This window comes from Leopardus geoffroyi, chromosome D1 (genome assembly GCF_018350155.1).
Source record: "Leopardus geoffroyi isolate Oge1 chromosome D1, O.geoffroyi_Oge1_pat1.0, whole genome shotgun sequence".
NCBI lineage: Eukaryota > Metazoa > Chordata > Mammalia > Carnivora > Felidae > Leopardus > Leopardus geoffroyi.
The window spans coordinates 104,807,351-104,813,410 of record NC_059329.1 but is presented as its reverse complement, the minus strand read 5'-3'; the positions used below and the strand labels follow the sequence as shown (position 1 = coordinate 104,813,410).

General features: G+C 39.2%; 1 protein-coding gene across 3 annotated transcripts in view; it reads left to right on the top strand.

Annotated features, from left to right (window-relative positions):
- The window catches only part of LOC123601759 (membrane-spanning 4-domains subfamily A member 4A-like), a 172,149-nt gene that overhangs the window by 85,329 nt on the left and 80,760 nt on the right, over window positions 1-6,060 (top strand). The gene's annotated exons all lie outside the window — the stretch shown is intronic.

Below are 6,060 nucleotides of genomic sequence, written 5' to 3'. Positions count from 1 at the left end.
TTTCAGTTTGTGTATAAACAGGTGACAAACACACACACAAAAATAGATGGTGTACGTGAAAACAAATCCCAGTACCTATGCTCATGAGATACAAAGGAACTAAGACTTACGGAATATCTATTCTGTTCTAGATTCTGTAGATAGTGTTTTGTTTTGGTATCTGTTAACGTTTAGTCTTTTAACAGTTCTATAGTGCTGAAACTGAGGTACAGAAAGATTACGTTGCCCAAAGTAACATACTAATGGGTAGGGAAAGGAGCCAGACTCCACTTGTCTGTCTCTAAAATTTGTGTTTTTTCCACCCTCTTCCGAAAGGCCTAAAGCTCATCCTACTCAAGGCCTTTCTGGTTTAAACAATACAAGTATGATGAAAGGAACATAAAGTGCCTTTTGCAATTTTGCTTTTCATGTTTAATTCTTTGTAGTCCTGTATTTGTTATGATTTTAAGTATTAAACCATAAAGGCGAATGGTTTCACAAACCCAAAAACCATGTATGTACAAATGTCATCTTGAGTATTTCCTAGTTGGTGGCAACCATGGCCAGCAGGGTCTCTCAGCCTCGGCACTGCTGGCATTTGGGGCCTGATAATTCTTGGTTGTGGGGACTTGTCCTGTGCACTGTCGGACACTTGGCAGCGTCTGTGGCCCCTGCTCATTAGATGACGGTCCCACGTCCCCAGCTATGACAACCCAGATTGTCTCCGGACATTGCCAGATGTCCTTTGGGGGTGGGGAACAAAATCATTTCAGGGTGAGAACCACTGATGTAGAGAAATAATTGCAGACTGTGTTCTGTTTTTTTTCCTGATAAAATGACTCCTTTTCACATCCAGACTCCAGAGAGAGTATGTATTTCTCAATACAGCATTTTTCTGCCAACATTTATTCAGATACATTTTAATTTAGGCGCCCAAAGTGCAACGCAACATTTTATTTTATTTTATTTTATTTTATTTTATTTTATTTTATTTTATTTTATTTTATTTTATTTTATTTTATTATTTTTCAAATTTACATCCAAGTTAGTTAGCATATAGTGCAACAATGATTTCAGGAGTAGATTCCTTAGTGCCTCTTACCCATTTAGCCCACTCCCCCTCCCACAACCCCTCCAGTAACCCTCAGTTTGTTCTCCATATTTAGGAGTCCCTTATGTTTTGTCCCCCTCCCTGTTTTTATATTCTTTTTGCTTCCCTTCCCTTGTGTTCATCTGTTCTGTGTCTTAAAGTCCTCATATGAGTGAAGTCATGTGATTTTTGTCTTTCTCTGACTAATTTCGCTTAGCATAATACCCTCCAGTTCCATCCATGTAGTTGCAAATGGCAAGATTTCATTCTTTGGATTGCTGAGTAATACTCCATTATATGAATATATGAGTATATGAGATATATATATAATATAATTATATATAATATGTTATTATATAATGTAATTATATAATAGTAGAATAATATATATTAAATATATATTTATATATAATTATATAATATATATTTATATATAATTAATATAATTATATGTAATAAAATATAATAATATAATATATATTATAATGTATATAATATAATAGTATATAATATATATATAATTATATATATATATATATAATGTAAGCACATCTTCTTTATCAATTCATCCACCGATGGGCATTTGGGCTCTTTCCATACTTTGGCTATTGTCGATAGTGCTGCTATAAACATGGGGGTGCATGTGTCCCTTCAAAACAACACACCTATATCCCTTTGGATAAATGCCTAGTAGTGCAATTGCTGGGTCATAGCGTAGTTCTATTTTTAGTTTTTTGAGGAACCTCCGTCCTGTTTTCCAGAGTAGCTGCACCAGGTTGCATTCCCACCAACAATGCAAAAGAGATCCTCTCTCTGCATCCTCGCCAACATCTGTTATTGCCTGAGTTGTTCGTGTTAGCCATTCTGACAGCTGTAAGGTGGTATCTCATGGTGGTTTTGATTTGTATTTCCCTGATGATGAGTGATGGGGAGCATTTTTTCATGTGTTGGTTGGCCATCTGGATGTCTTCTTTGGAGAAGTGTCTATTCATGTCTTTTGGCAAGGCAACGTTTTAAACAAAACAAATTGTGGGACAGGTCTGTACTTAAATTCTAACCAGAAGCGACAGATCACCAGAATCACGTGGAGAAGTCGTGAAAAGCATGCCGTGGCAATAAAAGGGAGGTGGACCCAGGGCAGTGCTGACTCACACTGCAGCCACACTCTGCAAGAAAAGCACCTGTTACCAACCATTGTGATTATTTGGCGATCAAGGAATTACAATAGATTAAGCATTTTGTAACCTGACATGTTGGTTTGCCATTCACACATAGATATTTTATTGCCTTTTATTTAACATTTGGGGAAATTGTATGGGAGCTTGGACTGACTAATAGCATATGGTTTTTCCTGTAAAATGATGCGAAAGAAGCGTCTTCATGAAGAATACCTGATTTTTAGGAAAGAATAACTGATGATAAACAGGAGACACAATTTTATCTGCCTTGGTCCTTTCAAAAAAACACATCTCCTTTTATTGTTTTGAGCAGGTTATTGTTGTCAGCCTCTGCCTTTTCCCCCTGCTTCTTCTTAAAGATGGGTCCTTTGATAATATTTCAGTCTATGAATTCAGACCAGAAGGCAGAAACTAGCCTATTCCACGGAGAGGCGAGGTGAGAGGATCTCTGTGGGACAGCTGCCAACAGGATGATATTCTTTGGGTGGAAATGGTATTCCCCCTATTCCCTCTTGCTTTCAACCTGCAGAAGACCACTCTTAGCGTTTGGCAGGAAACATTTAGCACTTAGCATGTGCCAATGCCGCTTTAAATAACATGAGATACTTACTCCCTCCCTAGAGTCACCCTTGTGCACGTGCTACCATGTCACTCTCGCAACAACTTTGGGTGGTAGGTTTTATTATCACACCCATTTTAAAGAGGAGGAAACAGGTCCAACGTTAATGCTGGTAAGGGTTGAGGCTGAAATTTGAGCTTGGCTTTCCCTTACATCTTCCATGCAACAATCTAGTGTGTGTGTTCTTTTTTTTTTTTTAAGTTTATTTATTTTGAGAGAGAGGGGTGTGGGGAGAGAGAGAGGGAGAGAGAAAAAATGTGAGCAGGGGAGGGGCAGAAAGAGAGAATCTCAAGCAGGCTCTGAGCTGTCAATATAGAGCCCGATGCGAGGCTTGAGCCAAAATCGAGAGTTAGACGCTTAACTGAGCCACCCAGATGCCCCTGTATTCGTTTTTTTGTTTTATTTTTTTTAATTACTATTAACTACCACAAATACAGTGGCTCAAAAACACACACAAATGTGTTATCTTACCATTTTCATGGATCAGGGGTTGAAGCAGGGCCTAGCTGAGAGGCTTTGTTCAGGGTCTCACATGGATACCTATCATCAAGGTGTCAGGCTGTATTTTCATCTATAGTCTCAAGTGGGCAAAACCTACTTCCAAGCACAGTCAGGTTATTGACAGAATTTATTTCCTTGTGGTTGTATGACTCAGGGCCCTGGGTTTTGCTGGTTGGCTGCCCTCAGTTCCCTGCTTTCTCAACATGACCACTCCCATCAGGCCACCAGGGAGTATCTTCACCCATGCTGGTTAAGATGGGAAGAAGGATAAAGAACTCGTGGTATGGATTTGAGTATGTGTGGCTCAGCCACTAATTGTGAGTTACCTTTTGGGGAACCTGCAATTTTATTCCAAAAAGTTGAGAGAACACAGAGTTCTAATATGTATGTTAAATATGTGCAATGTCTGCTTAGACTTGGTTGAAAGTGTTCACTCCTTTTCTTGCCGAGAATTTATTAGACCTTCTTGGTAGTGGTTCTTGCCTGATTGAGTTCCCAAAGTGAATACAGTAGTGAGACAAAAGAGGGAGTAAAAAATGACGCCCAAATCCCTAGCTTTAGAGATTGAACAGATGGACATGCCATTTATGAAAGACGACCAGGTGGGGGGAGTGGAGGGAAGTTGCAAATGAAACACACAATGTCTTGACTGCACCTGCTGTCAGTTTGGAATATTATTCCAGATAATTCTGAATATATGCCAGATAGTATTATTTGAAATCTTACTGAAATCTTATTCCAGATAATTCTAAATATAGTTCTCCAGATATTCTTAAGAACCTTTCTGTTGCCAGAGAAACAAACAAATAAGAAATGGATCCTGGATTAAATATTTTAGGGGCTCCTGGGTGGCTCAGTCGGTTGAGCGACCGACTTTGGCTCAGGTCATGATCTCACGGTTTGTGAGTTTGAGCCCCGCGTCGGACTCTATGCTGACGGCTCAGAGCCTGGAGCCTGCTTCAGATTCTGTGTCTCCCTCTCTCTCTGCCCCTCCCCCACTCATGCTCTGTCTCAGAAATAAATAAACATTAAAAATAAATTAAAAAAAATATTTTATTGTGTTGCTTGGCTTACAGAACAAGGAAGATTCTCCAAGGCCCTCCACCCCCAGTGTAAAAATACTAATACACACACGTTTGAAAACACACAAATAGGGGTTGAAAACCTCAGAAGAGGCTAGTAAGTGAGTGCCCTCGCTTCTAGATTAGTGGGGGTTGACATACAATTAACAAACAAATAAAATACATAGTATGTCAGATCATTGTGATTTGAGGAAAAAATAAGCAAGTGACAGGGAGAGAGAGCTGTAATTTTATGTAGGTTGGTGGGGGAAGTTTTACTGAAGCTAAGCTATTTGAAGAAAGACCCAAAAGAAGTGAGAAAGGAAGCCATGGAAATAATTGTAGGAAAAGTATTCCAGCCAGAGGGCCAACCAATGTAAAATTTATTTTTTAATATTATTTTTAATAACTTTTTAAAAATGTTTATTATATTTGAGAGAGAGAGAGAGGGAGGGGCAGAGAGAGAAAGAGAGAATCAGCACAGAGCCCGATGAAGGGCTCAGACTCACAAACCGTGAGATCATGACCTGAGCTGAAATAAAGAGTCGGACACTTAACCGACTGAGCCACGCAGGCGCCCCCTGATGTAAAATTTCTAAAGAAAGAATATGTCAAGTGACTGGAGTAGAGAGAGCAAAGGGGAATAGTTAGAGGTCAGAGCAGAAATGAGAGTTCAGATCCTATAAGGGTATTTAAGGACTCTGGCTTTTATTTGGAATGAAATGGAGTGGGTTTGAGCAGAGAAATGATATGATCTGATTTGAGATGGAAAAAAAATTCGCTCTCTGCCATGCAGAGAACAGACCGAGTGGTGTAGGTGCCCCACTAGTTGGCTCATTGCAATAATGCCAATGGGAGATGATGAACCAGAGTGCTCATGAGATGGTGAGAAGCAATCAGACTCAATATATTTTGAAGTTAAAACTAGCAAGTTTTAATGCTAGGCTGGATGCGGTGTGTGAAAAAAACAGAAGAGCCAAAGATGACCCCAAGGTTTTTGGAAGATCATGTTTTAAAAGGATTTGACTATGGAGAAGTGGGGGATGGCTCAATAACTAGATGGGCCAAGGGGTCCAAAGTAGCTTTTTCAAAAGTGTTTTTATTCACTTATAACACAGAAACAAGAGAACACAGTTATATGTATATAACTCCAGCATCCAGATCAAGGAAAAGAATGTTTCCATGAGCCCATAGACCCTCTGGGTTCCTTTCCAGTAACTACCTACTCCCAAAGGTAACCACTATCCTAGTTCTGACACTATTAGCTTAGCTTGTGTTTAAACTTTACATACACAGAATCAGACCGTATGTACTCTTTTTATGTAACCAATTTCTTTTTATTTATTATTATAATTTTTAAAATTTATTTTTTAGTTTATTCCAAGTTAGTTGGCATATAATGCAATAATGATTTCAGGAGTAGATTCCAGCGATCCATCTCCGATATATAACACCCAGTGCTCATCCCAACGTGTCTTCCTTAATGCCCCTTAGCCATTTAGCCCCTCCCCCACCCTCAACCCCTCCAGCAACCCTCAGTTTGTACTCTGTATTCAACAGTCTCTTATGTTTTGTCCCCCTCCCTGTTTTTATATTATTTTTGCTTCCCTTCCCTTATGTTCATCTGTTTTG